The sequence below is a fragment of the Oncorhynchus gorbuscha genome, unplaced genomic scaffold, assembly GCF_021184085.1.
Source record: "Oncorhynchus gorbuscha isolate QuinsamMale2020 ecotype Even-year unplaced genomic scaffold, OgorEven_v1.0 Un_scaffold_634, whole genome shotgun sequence".
Lineage (NCBI taxonomy): Eukaryota > Metazoa > Chordata > Actinopteri > Salmoniformes > Salmonidae > Oncorhynchus > Oncorhynchus gorbuscha.
The window spans coordinates 279728-294810 of NW_025745746.1; the positions used below are offsets into that span (position 1 = coordinate 279728).

General features: G+C 45.4%; 1 protein-coding gene across 1 annotated transcript in view; it reads left to right on the forward strand.

The window, feature by feature from the left end:
• Nucleotides 1–225, forward strand: part of nbeal2 (neurobeachin-like 2) — a 140251-nt gene extending 140026 nt beyond the window's left edge. The window contains 1 exon segment of the mRNA XM_046334980.1: nucleotides 1–225. This exon segment is cut by the window's left edge and continues 212 nt beyond it. The gene's annotated coding sequence lies outside the window, so the exon portion shown is untranslated.
• Nucleotides 226–15083: the final 14858 nt, after the last annotated feature.

The following is a 15083-nucleotide window of genomic DNA, read 5'->3' on the forward strand; positions in this document are numbered from 1 at the left end:
GTGCCTATTGGGTTCTGGTCAAGGACAGCAGTATATAGGGAACAGGGTGTCATTTGGGACACAGACATTTTTCTACCCACCAGCAGTGGATTTGCTGGATCAGAATGAAGGGAGTAGAGACCCTGGATGTTGGCGTCAGAAAGCCCACCCAGAACTTTACTGGACTGATAGACTGCTAAACGGCCTCTCCAAGCCTCTATGGGTCCCAGCCTCTCTGGGTTCAAGCCTCTCCAAGCCTCTATGGGTCCAAACCTCTCTGGGTCCAAACCTCTCTGGGTCCAAACCTCTCTGGGTCCAAACCTCTATGGGTCCAAACCTCTCTGGGTCCAAACCTCTCTGGGTCCAAACCTCTATGGGTTCAAGCGCTCTGAGAGAGACACGATAAACAAAGGCTTTTTTTCTACTAAAGGGAAAATGAAATATTTTTTGATTTAGGTGGTTTTATACTCTATTTTTAAAAAGGCATCATTCCAAAGATGACTCGTGTTTTGTAGACAAGAAAGGAGACTCTGTTTTATGTGACTCCCAACCCCTTTTACTGGGTTGTTCCGAGGCCAGTTGTGTGGCAATGGCACCTTGTCTAAAATTCCTTGAAACTTGAAAACCATAAACGTTGCAAGAGATTTCCATGGTGAAGTACCAGTGTAGACCACTAGGGGTGGGATTTCACTCTCTACATGTGTGCAATCCTGCTGAAAATAAAATGCAATAACCCGGTTGGAGTGGTCCAGACGGTATGTGCGGTTTGTATTGTCACATGATGGATGGTGATGTTCACAACAAATGGAACCACTGTTGCCTTAAATAGGAGAGAAGAGATGTTGTATGACTTGTACGGTATATAGCATCTGTATGTGCAGCTCACATATTACTGCTTTATAGAGGTCTGGTTTGATTGGTTGTGTGCTCCTGATGTGTTGCATTAATTGATGACTCATGTAGTTTGTCTGTGTCTTCATCTTCACTCTTTACACAGATACTATTTTCCAGCAGAAACCTTACTGTCGCTGTTGTTGTTGTTGTTTCAAACTAGTTTGAACTGAAAAGTGCCCGTCATCTTTTCCTCCAGCACTGATTGGCTGGAGATGAGATGATCCCCCCCCCCTTCCTTCTTTTTTTCGGTCTCTCATCTGCCTGCCATCTTTCCCTCCCTCCCTCCTGCTCTGTCCATCACTTTTTCTTCTGTAGCAGGCCGGTGTTTCACAGTAGCTCCAGTCTTCGTAAGAACCTGCGTGTCCTCGGCAACCAAATCTGCATCACTTGTAACTAGCGGTCATATTGTTGGTAAACTGTTATACAGCTGTGAAAGGGTCCTCATCCATCAGGACCATTTAACCTTTTATACTGCTGGCATCTTGTTCTTTTCTGAAGCACTGAGTTGAACCCTTTTGAACTAGAGATGGCTTGTGTCCCAAATGGCACCCTTTCCCCTATTATAGTGCACTACGTTTTGCTCAGGGCTCCGGTCCAAAGCACTGCACCATATAGGGAATAGGGTGCGATTTGAGAGGCAGTCGTGGTGTCTGTAGAACACATGGGTGGAAAGATAGACTTGGGCTCCCAACGAGCCAGTAGAGGAATGTACTTCCTGTGAAAACCCCCTTTATTCTGCGGTTGGGTTGGAGAGAGACTGTTGTTATGCACTGTCATGTTGGGATGGAAGAGACGCAAAGGGAGCGTTCCAAATAGCGCCATGTGTAGTGCACTACTTTTGACCAGGGCCCCATATATGGTGGCATTTGGGACTCAGTCACAAAGACAAAAGGGAACTGTTGGGGAAATGCAATGGCAACAAAATGGCGTCCACCAGCTAAACGCCTCCAGTCTCTACAAACAGGCTGCAATCTGGGATTGGATGGAGAGTGACTTTCAGAGACAAAGAGAGAATATTGCTGTAATCTTTTCCACCATTCCGACTCTCTCAGTAGCACTTGAGTCTGGGAACGAGGTTAATATGGCTGTAACTTTGATGGTTGTTTTACTGCGTGTCGCTATACTTTGTGTTTAAAAGGTCAAGGGTCACAATATATGGTAATGCGTTATTACATGTCTGTGTTAATGATCTGGCTGTGATGTTGACAGAATGTCTGGGTTTTATTGAAAAAGGTGGGCCTGAAATGCCTGCAGAAATTATACATGTCTGTTTGCTTTATTGTCTCTTGTCAATAGTTTCTCTATTGGCCCTGGTCCAAAGTCCTACACTATATAGGGAATAGGACCTATGGAACCCTGCTTTTTTTTCATAATCAGTTCATCCACTTTTATTCTCCTGACTGATCTCTCACCAGACCTGGGTTCAAATACTATTCAGAATCATTAAAAATACTTTATCTGAGCTTGATTGAGCATGCCTGATTTGATGGACCAATAGAATAGTCCCAAAATGGGAAACGCCATTTGGCATTCCTGGCAGGCTAGAGCCAAACTCTCCAAATATCTGAAAGATTAAAAGTAGTATTTTGATCCCAGGTCTGTGTCCCACACCACAGTCTAGACACGGATCTAGAATCAGGTCCCTGAGCCCCAGGACACTACTGCTGAATAAAGAACTCCAGGTGGAAGTTGCCTCTAGATACTGATCTAGAATCAGGTCCCTGAGCCCCAGGACACTACTGCTGAATAAAGATCTCCAGGTGGAAGTTGCCTCTAGATACTGATCTAGAATCAGGTCCCTGAGCCCCAGGACACTACTGCTGAATAAAGATCTCCAGGTGGAAGTTGCCTCTAGATACTGATCTAGAATCAGGTCCCTGAGCCCCAGGACACTACTGCTGAATAAAGAACTCCAGGTGGAAGTTGCCTCTAGATACTGATCTAGAATCAGGTCCCTGAGCCCCAGGACACTACTGCTGAATAAAGAACTCCAGGTGGAAGTTGCCTCTAGATACTGATCTAGAATCAGGTCCCTGAGCCCCAGGACACTACTGCTGAATAAAGAACTCCAGGTGGAAGTTGCCTCTAGATACTGATCTAGAATCAGGTCCCTGAGCCCCAGGACACTACTGCTGAATAAAGATCTCCAGGTGGAAGTTGCCTCTAGATACTGATCTAGAATCAGGTCCCGGAGCCCCAGGACACTACTGCTGAATAAAGATCTCCAGGTGGAAGTTGCCTCTAGATACTGATCTAGAATCAGGTCCCGGAGCCCCAGGACACTACTGCTGAATAAAGAACTCCAGGTGGAAGTTGCCTCTAGATACTGATCTAGAATCAGGTCCCTGAGCCCCAGGACACTACTGCTGAATAAAGAACTCCAGGTGGAAGTTGCCTCTAGATACTGATCTAGAATCAGGTCCCGGAGCCCCAGGACACTACTGCTGAATAAAGAACTCCAGGTGGAAGTTGCCTCTAGATACTGATCTAGAATCAGGTCCCGGAGCCCCAGGACACTACTGCTGAATAAAGAACTCCAGGTGGAAGTTGCCTCTAGACACTGATCTAGAATCAGATTCTAACCTTAAATGATAATGGGGAAAATTAAAAATGTATCTAATGGCCGAACTGTGTGTGTGTGTGTGTGTGTGTGTGTGTGTGTGTGTGTGTGTGTGTGTGTGTGTGTGTGTGTGTGTGTGTGTGTGTGTGTGTGTGTTCGCATACACCCCTAAAAGGCCTTCGCTTGAAAAAAATGGAAATAGTACTGTTTGTCCATTTTGAGACGCCGTAGCCAGTATACACTTCCTCAAAATTAATCAGAATTAGTCTAAGATAATTTAAGAAATCTGTAATTAATTTTTATGTTTTTGCTGCGCAATTTTACGGTGGTGGGAAAAGTACTCAATTGTCATGACTTAAGTGAAAGTAAAATACTACTTAAGTAAAAGGCTAAAAGTATTTGGTTTTAAATGTACTTCAGTATCAAAAGTAAATGTAAATGCTAAAATATACTTAAATATCAAAAGTAAAAATATTTTTAAATTCCTTATACTAAGCAAACCAGATGGCACAATTGTCTTGTTGTTTTAATTTACCGATAGCCATGGGCACACTCCAACATCATTCACAAACCAAGCATTTGTGTTTAGTGAGTCCGCCAGGTCAAAGGCAGTAGGGATGACCAGGGATGTTCTCTTGATAAGCTCGTGAATTTGACAAGTTTCCAAATGGGTGCCATTTGGGATGCATTCCATATAAATACTGTACATATCTGAGAGAGACTAAAAAGTGTGCTCATTTGCACCCAGCACAATCCCAACTGAAACCTGATGTGATGTGAGGTGAGGTGAGGTGAGGTGAGATGTAGTGAGGTGAGGTGAGGTGAGATGTAGTGAGGTGAGGGCAGGTGAGGTGAGGTGAGGTGAGATGTAGTGAGGTGAGGGCAGGTGTAGTGAGGTGAGGTGAGGTGTAGTGAGGTGAGATGAGGGCAGGTGAGGTGAGGTGTAGTGAGGTGAGGTGAGGTGAGGTGAGGGCAGGTGAGGTGAGATGTAGTGAGGTGAGGTGAGGTGTAGTGAGGTGAGGTGTAGTGAGGTGAGATGAGGGCAGGTGAGGTGTAGTGAGGTGAGGTGAGGTGAGATGAGGTGAGGTGAGATGAGATGAGATGAGGGCAGGTGAGGTGTAGTGAGGTGAGGTGAGATGAGATGAGATGAGATGAGGGCAGGTGAGGTGTAGTGAGGTGAGGTGAGATGAGGGCAGGTGAGGTGTAGTGAGGTGAGGTGAGATGAGGGCAGGTGAGGTGAGGTGAGATGAGGGCAGGTGAGGTGAGGTGAGATGAGGGCAGGTGAGGTGGGATGAGGGCAGGTGAGGTGAGGTGAGGTGAGATGAGGGCAGGTGAGGTGAGGTGAGGTGAGGTGAGGTGAGATGAGGGCAGGTGAGGTGAGGTGAGGGCAGGTGAGGTGAGGTGAGATGAGGGCAGGTGAGGTGAGGTGAGGTGTAGTGAGGTGAGGTGAGGTGAGGTGAGGTGAGATGAGGGCAGGCCTGTCTTGGTTTGGACCTGTTCTACTGCTTCTGAACTACTGGTTTGGTGTCTCTAATGTTCTTCTAAGCTGTTGAAATAACAAGCTTTTCTAATCAAACTGCTTGTCTGTCATGTGTATCCAGAAGCACACAGCTCACATTGTCAAGGTAATTCTCTCTGAGGTTGTTATTTTTCTCCAGTGTGAGGATCATCAAAATCAAGACAGTGCCGATCTGATGTTACTTCTTCAACTCAGCCCATTTCTATCTGATGTTACTTCTTCAACTCAGCCCATTTCTATCTGATGTTACTTCTTCAACTCAGCCCATTTCTATCTGATGTTACTTCTTCAACTCAGCTCATTTCTATCTGATGTTACTTCTTCAACTCAGCCCATTTCTATCTGATGTTACTTCTTCAACTCAGCCCATTTCTATCTGATGTTACTTCTTCAACTCAGCCCATTTCTATCTGATGTTACTTCTTCAACTCAGCCCATTTCTATCTGATGTTACTTCTTCAACTCAGCCCATTTCTATCTGATGTTACTTCTTCAACTCAGCCCATTTCTATCTGATGTTACTTCTTCAACTCAGCCCATTTCTATCTGATGTTACTTCTTCAACTCAGCCCATTTCTATCTGATGTTACTTCTTCAACTCAGCTTCTTCATTTCTATCTGATGTTACTTCTTCAACTCAGCCCATTTCTATCTGATGTTACTTCTTCAACTCAGCCCATTTCTATCTGATGTTACTTCTTCAACTCAGCCCATTTCTATCTGATGTTACTTCTTCAACTCAGCCCATTTCTATCTGATGTTACTTCTTCAACTCAGCCCATTTCTATCTGATGTTACTTCTTCAACTCAGCCCATTTCTATCTGGTGTTACTTCTTCAACTCAGCCCATTTCTATCTGGTGTTACTTCTTCAACTCAGCCCATTTCTATCTGGTGTTACTTCTTCAACTCAGCCCATTTCTATCTGGTGTTACTTCTTCAACTCAGCCCATTTCTATCTGGTGTTACTTCTTCAACTCAGCCCATTTCTATCTGGTGTTACTTCTTCAACTCAGCCCATTTCTATCTGGTGTTACTTCTTCAACTCAGCTCATTTCTATCTGATGTTACTTCTTCAACTCAGCCCATTTCTATCTGTTACTTCTTCAACTCAGCCCATTTCTATCTGATGTTACTTCTTCAACTCAGCCCATTTCTATCTGATGTTACTTCTTCAACTCAGCTCATTTCTATCTGATGTTACTTCTTCAACTCAGCCCATTTCTATCTGATGTTACTTCTTCAACTCAGCCCATTTCTATCTGATGTTACTTCTTCAACTCAGCCCATTTTGTTGTCAATACAGGAGATCATTCATTCACATGTATTCATTCACACAGGAAGAGAGGACATTTCAACGCTGCTTATTCTACCGCTCATCAACAGTTTTTCTGTTGTAGAGTTGTATGTTTTTGTTGAAAAGGTCACAGCAGGTTCACCACATTTACTTAAAGGGGATCCTTTGAGCCAACATCCTGTCAGCCGGCCCATAAACACCTCTAGGGGACAATTCAGCAGGCCGTGGGGGGGGGTAAAACAGGCCTGTAGCCCTTCCAGTCAATACAAGCAGAGAAGAAGAGGGGGTCAGGAAGGGATGGATGGAGGGGAGGAGGGATACAGAGGCTATTCTCCCTCTGATGTGGTCCTGTTGACAATGGGAGGAGGGCTTGACACCTTGCTCTCGGTTCTAGCAGGTAGATTGCTCTTGCTGTCCTATCCTCTCCTGTCTTGAGGGGAGTCCTTCCCTCCGCATCTCCCTGTCTCGCTCCCTCCCTCCCTGTCTTCTTCTCCCCTTCTCTCCCTCCCTTCTCTCCTTTCCTGTTTCCTTCCCTGTCTCGCTCCCTCCCTCCCTGTCTTCTTCTCCCCTTCTCTCCCTCCCTTCTTCTCTCCTTTCCTGTTTCCTTCCCTGTCTTCTCCCCTTCTCTCCCTCCGTCTTCTCTCCTCCCTGTCTTCTCTCGTCCCTCCCTCCCTGTCTTGTTCTCACCCTCCCTCCCTGTCTTCTCTCGTCCCTGTCTTCTTCTCCCCTTCCCTCCCTCCTCTTCTTTCCTGTTTCCTTCCCTGTCTTCTCCCCTTCTCTCCCTTCCTGTCTTCTCTCCTCCCTATCTTCTCTCGTCCCTCCCTCCCTGTCTTCTCCCCTTCCCCCCTTCCCTGTCTTCTCCCCTCTCCCCTTCCCTGTCTTCTCCCCTTCTCTCCCTCCCTGTCTTCTCTCGTCCCTCCCTCCCTGTCTTCTCTCATCCCTCCCTCCCTGTCTGCTCCCCTTCCCTCCCTCCCTGTCTTCTCTCGTCCCTCCCTCCCTGTCTTCTCCCCCCTCCCTCCCTCCCTGTCTTCTCCCCTTCCCTCCCTCCCTGTCTTCTCCCCTTCCCTCCCTCCCTGTCTTCTCCCCTTCCCTCCCTCCCTGTCTTCTCCCCTTCCCTCCCTCCCCGTCTTCTCTCCTCCCTCCCTCCCCGTCTTCTCTCCCTCCCTCCCTCCCTGTCTTCTCTCCTCCCTCCCTCCCTCCCTCCCTCCCTGTCTTCTCTCGTCCCTCCCTCCCTGTCTTCTCTCCTCCCTCCCTCCCTGTCTTCTCTCCTCCCTCCCTCCCTGTCTTCTCTCCTCCCTCCCTCCCTCCCTGTCTTCTCTCCTCCCTCCCTCCCTCCCTGTCTTCTCTCCTCCCTCCCTCGCTCCCTGTCTTCTCTCCTCCCTCCCTCCCTCCCTGTCTTCTCTCGTCCCTCGCTCCCTGTCTTCTCTCGTCCCTCCCTCCCTCCCTGTCTTCTCTCCTCCCTCCCTCCTTGTCTTCTCTCCTCCCTCCCTCCCTCCCTCCCTGTCTTCTCTCCTCCCTCCCTCCCTCCCTCCCTCCCTGTCTTCTCTCCTCCCTCCCTCCCTGTCTTCTCCCCTTCCCTCCCTCCCTGTCTTATCTTCTCTCCTCCCTGTCTTCTCTTCTCTCCTCCCTGTCTTCTCTCGTCCCTCCCTCCCTGTCTTCTCTCCTCCCTGTCTTCTCTCGTCCCTCCCTCCCTGTCTTCTCTCCTCTCTCCATCCCTGTCTTCTCCCCTTCCATACCTCCTTGTGTATTCTTGGCTGTAGGACAGACAGATCAGGGTTGTATTACTGCCTGACCTCTCGTCCTGAGGGGAGACTGAGGGAAGCAGAGGATGGCGGTCAGGGGGAGGGTGGATATCATGAGTTCCCCCTATCTTGGTGGTCTTCCTGACCAGAACCACAACTACCCTCAAACTATCTAACTATTCTCTGCTCTGACCTCTAGCTCCCTCCCTCCCTCCCTCCCTCCCTCCCTCCCTCCCTCCCTCCCTCCCTCCCTCCCTCCCTCCCTCCCTCCCTGTCTTCATCCTCTCCCTCCCTCCCTCCCTGTGTCTTCATCCTCTCCCTCCCTCCCTCCCTGTGTCTTCATCCTCTCTCTCCCTCCCTGTGTCTTCATCCTCTCCCTCCCTCCCTGTGTCTTCATCCTCTCCCTCCCTCCCTGTGTCTTCATCCTCTCCCCCTCTCCCTGTGTCTTCATCCCCTCCCTCCCTCCCTCTCTCCCTCCCTCCCTCCCTGTGTCTTCATCCTCTCCCTCCCTCCCTCCCTCCCTCCCTGTGTCTTCATCCTCTCCCTCCCTCCCTCCCTCCCTGTGTCTTCATCCTCTCCCTCCCTCCCTCCCTCCCTCCCTCCCTCCCTCCCTCCCTCCCTCCCTCCCCCTCCCTGTGTCCCTCCCTCCCTGTGTCTTCTCCCTCCCTCCCTCCCTCCCTCCCTGTGTCTTCTCCCCCCTCCCTCCCCCTGTGTCTTCATCCTCTCCCCTCCCTCCCTCCCTCCCTCCCTCCCTCCCTCCCTCCCTCCCTCCCTCCCTCCCTCCCTCCCTCCCTCCCTGTCTCTCCCCCCCTCCCTCCCTCCCTCCTCCCTCCCTCCCCCCCTCCCTCCCTCCCTCCCTCCCTCCCTCCCTCCCTCCCTCCCTCCCTCCCTCCCTCCCTCCCTCCCTCCCTCCCTGTGTCTTCATCCTCTCCCCCCCTCCCTCCCTCCCTGTGTCTTCATCCTCCCTCCCTCCCTCCCTGTGTCTTCATCCTCTCCCTCCCTCCCTCCCTCCCTGTGTCTTCATCCTCCCTCCCTCCCTCCCTCCCTCCCTGTGTCTTCATCCCCTCCCTGTGTCTTCATCCTCTCCCTCCCTCCCTCCCTCCCTGTGTCTTCATCCTCCCTCCCTCCCTCCCTCCCTGTGTCTTCATCCCCTCCCTGTGTCTTCATCCTCTCCCTCCCTCCCTGTGTCTTCTTGGCTGTCGGACAGACAGACCAGGGTTTTAATTATGTCCTTTACACTGAGCTGCTATTTCTCACCCTGGTATGATGACCACGGCCTGACCACTGACCTCCACCCCAGCCACTGGGCAATATGAGGATGCTGATGGTCTGGAGAACCTAGTCATCTCTGACAAACGCCTATGTTCAAAAAGACGCCCTTTTCCCTACGTAGTGCACTACTTTTGACCAGAGTCCTATGAGCCCATCACCACATTGTGACAGGGTGCCATTTGGGACTCAGCCCTAGTAATCACTGACTGTAGCCTATTGTTGTCGCAAGGATTTAGTCCCGAAAATGTACGATAAACTCACTTTTTGTGAAGTATACAGTTTAGAACATTTATAAAGTAGTGGTGTTTATATATTCTTTGTCTTGCCCATTCATCTCTGAATGGCACACACACAATCCATGTCTCAATTGTCCTCATGTTTAAAAATCCTTCTTTAACCCGTCTCCTCCACTTCATCTACACTGATTGAAGTGGATTTAACTTGTAACCTCCAATAAGGGATCATATCTTTCACCTGGATTCACCTGGTCAGTCTGTCACGGAAAGAGCAGGTGTTCTTAATGTTTTGTATACTCAGTAGAATCCATACAGTATTTCACTGCAAAGAATCATTTTAGAAAAACATTTTTACAAGGTTGGTTGGAAAACAGAGCTGAGCCTGAGAGAACGAACCACCAGAATAAACCAATAGAAATGTGTCAACTCGAACTGTCAGCACAAGCAGCTCACAGATGTTGTACTGGTCTTTATTGATCTAACACTAGATGTTGTACTGGTCTTTATTGATCTAACACTAGATGTTGTACTGGTCTTTATTGATCTAACACTAGATGTTGTACTGGTCTTTATTGATCTAACACTAGATGTTGTACTGGTCTTTATTGATCTAACACTAGATGTTGTACTGGTCTTTATTGATCTAACACTAGATGTTGTACTGGTCTTTATTGATCTAACACTAGATGTTGTACTGGTCTTTATTGATCTAACACTAGATGTTGTACTGGTCTTTATTGATCTAACACTAGATGTTGTACTGGTCTTTGTTGATCTAACACTAGATGTTGTACTGGTCTTTGTTGATCTAACACTAGATGTTGTACTGGTCTTTATTGATCTAACACTAGATGTTGTACTGGTCTTTATTGATCTAACACTAGATGTTGTACTGGTCTTTATTGATCTAACACTAGATGTTGTACTGGTCTTTGTTGATCTAACACTAGATGTTGTACTGGTCTTTGTTGATCTAACACTAGATGTTGTACTGGTCTTTGTTGATCTAACACTAGATGTTGTACTGGTCTTTGTTGATCTAACACTAGATGTTGTACTGGTCTTTGTTGATCTAACACTAGATGTTGTACTGGTCTTTATTGATCTAACACTAGATGTTGTACTGGTCTTTATTGATCTAACACTAGATGTTGTACTGGTCTTTATTGATCTAACACTAGATGTTGTACTGGTCTTTATTGATCTAACACTAGATGTTGTACTTTTTATTGATCTAACACTAGATGTTGTACTGGTCTTTATTGATCTAACACTAGATGTTGTACTGGTCTTTGTTGAACTAACTAGATGTTGTACTGGTCTTTGTTGAACTAACTAGATGTTGTACTGGTCTTTATTGATCTAACACTAGATGTTGTACTGGTCTTTGTTGATCTAACACTTGATGTTGTACTGGTCTTTGTTAAACTAACACTTGATGTTGTACTGGTCTTTGTTGATCTAACACTAGATGTTGTACTGGTCTTTATTGATCTAACACTAGATGTTGTACTGGTCTTTGTTGATCTAACACTAGATGTTGTACTGGTCTTTATTGATCTAACACTAGATGTTGTACTGGTCTTTGTTGAACTAACACTAGATGTTGTACTGGTCTTTGTTGATCTAACACTTGATGTTGTACTGGTCTTTATTGATCTAACACTAGATGTTGTACTGGTCTTTGTTGATCTAACACTAGATGTTGTACTGGTCTTTGTTGATCTAACACTAGATGTTGTACTGGTCTTTGTTGATCTAACACTAGATGTTGTACTGGTCTTTGTTGATCTAACACTAGATGTTGTACTGGTCTTTGTTGATCTAACACTAGATGTTGTACTGGTCTTTGTTGATCTAACACTAGATGTTGTACTGGTCTTTATTGATCTAACACTAGATGTTGTACTGGTCTTTATTGATCTAACACTAGATGTTGTACTGGTCTTTGTTGATCTAACACTAGATGTTGTACTGGTCTTTGTTGATCTAACACTAGATGTTGTACTGGTCTTTATTGATCTAACACTAGATGTTGTACTGGTCTTTGTTGAACTAACTAGATGTTGTACTGGTCTTTGTTGAACTAACACTAGATGTTGTACTGGTCTTTGTTGATCTAACACTAGATGTTGTACTGGTCTTTGTTGATCTAACACTAGATGTTGTACTGGTCTTTATTGATCTAACACTAGATGTTGTACTGGTCTTTATTGATCTAACACTAGATGTTGTACTGGTCTTTGTTGATCTAACACTAGATGTTGTACTGGTCTTTGTTGATCTAACACTAGATGTTGTACTGGTCTTTGTTGATCTAACACTAGATGTTGTGCTGGTCTTTGTTGATCTAACACTGGTCTTTGTTGATCTAACACTAGATGTTGTACTGGTCTTTATTGATCTAACACTATATGTTGTACTGGTCTTTATTGATCTAACACTATATGTTGTACTGGTCTTTGTTGATCTAACACTAGATGTTGTACTGGTCTTTGTTGATCTAACACTAGATGTTGTACTGGTCTTTATTGATCTAACACTAGATGTTGTACTGGTCTTTGTTGAACTAACTAGATGTTGTACTGGTCTTTGTTGAACTAACACTAGATGTTGTACTGGTCTTTGTTGATCTAACACTAGATGTTGTACTGGTCTTTGTTGATCTAACACTAGATGTTGTACTGGTCTTTATTGATCTAACACTAGATGTTGTACTGGTCTTTATTGATCTAACACTAGATGTTGTACTGGTCTTTATTGATCTAACACTAGATGTTGTACTGGTCTTTGTTGAACTAACACTAGATGTTGTACTGGTCTTTGTTGATCTAACACTAGATGTTGTACTGGTCTTTGTTGAACTAACACTAGATGTTGTACTGGTCTTTGTTGATCTAACACTAGATGTTGTACTGGTCTTTATTGATCTAACACTAGATGTTGTACTGGTCTTTATTGAACTAACACTAGATGTTGTACTGGTCTTTATTGATCTAACACTAGATGTTGTACTGGTCTTTATTGATCTAACACTAGATGTTGTACTGGTCTTTGTTGAACTAACTAGATGTTGTACTGGTCTTTGTTGAACTAACTAGATGTTGTACTGGTCTTTATTGATCTAACACTAGATGTTGTACTGGTCTTTGTTGATCTAACACTTGATGTTGTACTGGTCTTTGTTAAACTAACACTTGATGTTGTACTGGTCTTTGTTGATCTAACACTAGATGTTGTACTGGTCTTTGTTGATCTAACACTAGATGTTGTACTGGTCTTTGTTGATCTAACACTAGATGTTGTACTGGTCTTTATTGATCTAACTAGATGTTGTACTGGTCTTTGTTGATCTAACACTAGATGTTGTACTGGTCTTTATTGATCTAACTCTTGTACTGGTTGTTGAACTAACACTAGATGTTGTACTGGTCTTTGTTGATCTAACACTTGATGTTGTACTGGTCTTTATTGATCTAACACTAGATGTTGTACTGGTCTTTGTTGATCTAACACTAGATGTTGTACTGGTCTTTGTTGATCTAACACTAGATGTTGTACTGGTCTTTGTTGATCTAACACTAGATGTTGTACTGGTCTTTGTTGATCTAACACTAGATGTTGTACTGGTCTTTGTTGATCTAACACTAGATGTTGTACTGGTCTTTGTTGATCTAACACTAGATGTTGTACTGGTCTTTATTGATCTAACACTATATGTTGTACTGGTCTTTATTGATCTAACACTATATGTTGTACTGGTCTTTGTTGATCTAACACTAGATGTTGTACTGGTCTTTGTTGATCTAACACTAGATGTTGTACTGGTCTTTGTTGATCTAACACTAGATGTTGTACTGGTCTTTGTTGAACTAACACTAGATGTTGTACTGGTCTTTGTTGAACTAACACTAGATGTTGTACTGGTCTTTGTTGATCTAACACTTGATGTTGTACTGGTCTTTGTTGATCTAACACTAGATGTTGTACTGGTCTTTGTTGATCTAACACTAGATGTTGTACTGGTCTTTGTTGAACTAACACTAGATAGCTGCTTTATTGACTGTCGTGTTTTTATCGTACCAAACGTTTGTTTGTTTACATTCCCCTCAGTTGAGTCACACTGTTAATCTTTGTTGACATGTTCCTCTTGCAGTGAGAGAGTCTGATGTGCAGCGTTTTGGCCCCGAGATCTTCAAGTGGTCGAGTCACTTTCAAAGCCTATAGTTATTTTTCCTAGTGGTTACTGATATTTATATCTGTGGCTAATATTCTCCCCCGCCAGTCTTTTATTAACATGAATAACACTAATATTAGCCTATAGTTTTAGTAAATACACTACATGACCAAAATCATGGGCATTAATATGGAGTTGGTCCCCCTCTTTGCTGCTATAACAGACTCCACTCTTCAGGGAAGTCTTTCCACTAGATGTTGTAACATTGCTGCGGGGACTTACTTCCATTCAGCCACAAGAGCATCAGTGAGGTCGGACACTGATGTTGGGCGATTTGGCCTGGCTCGCAATCTGTGTTCCAATTCATCCCAAAGGTGTTCAATGGGGTTGAGGTCAGGGCTCTGTGCAGGCCAGTCAAGTTCTTCCACACCAATCTAAATAAATAATTTCTGTATGAACCAAGCTTTCTGCTAGTTGGCATTGTCATGCTGAAACTGGAAAGGGCCTTCTCCAAACTGTTGCCAGAAAGTTGGAAGCGCAGAATCCTCTAGAATGTCATTGTATGCTGTAGCGTTAAGATTTCCCTTCACTGGTACTAAGGGGCCAAGTCCGAACCATGAAAAACTGCCCCAGATCTTTATTCCTTCTCCACCAAACTTTACAGTTGGCACTATGCATTCGGGTAGGTAGCATTCTCCTGGCATCCGCCAAACCCAGTTTCATCCGTCAGACTGCCAGATGGTGAAGCATGATTCATCACCCCAGGTAATGTGTTTCCACTGCTCCAGGGTCCAATGGCAGTGAGCTTTACAACGCTCCAGACGACGTTTGGCATTGCGCGTGGTGATCTTAGGCTTGTGTGTGGCTGCTCGGCCATGGAAACCCATTTCATGAAATTCCCGACTAACAGTTATTGCGCTGATGTGGCTTCCAAAGGCAGTTTGGAACTCTGTAGTGAGTGTTGCAACTGAGGACAGACGATTTTTACGCGCTACGTCCTTCAGCACTCAGCTATCCCGTTCTATTAGCTTGTGTGGCCTACCGTTTTGTTTGCGGCTGAGCCGTTGTTGCTCGTAGACGTTTCCACTTCACAATAACAGCACTTACAGTTGCCTGGAGCAGCCCTAACATGGCAGAATAACAGCACTTACAGTTGCCTGGGGCAGCTCTAACATGGCAGAATAACAGCACTTACAGTTGCCTGGGGCAGAATAACTCCACTTACAGTTGCCTGGGGCAGCTCGAACAGGGCAGAATAACAGCACTTACAGTTGCCTGGGGCAGAATAACAGCACTTACAGTTGCCTGGGGCAGCTCTAACAGGGCAGAAATTTGATGAACTGACTTGCTGGAAAGGTGGGCATCCTATGACGGTGCCACAATTGAAAGTCACTGAGCTCTTCAGTAA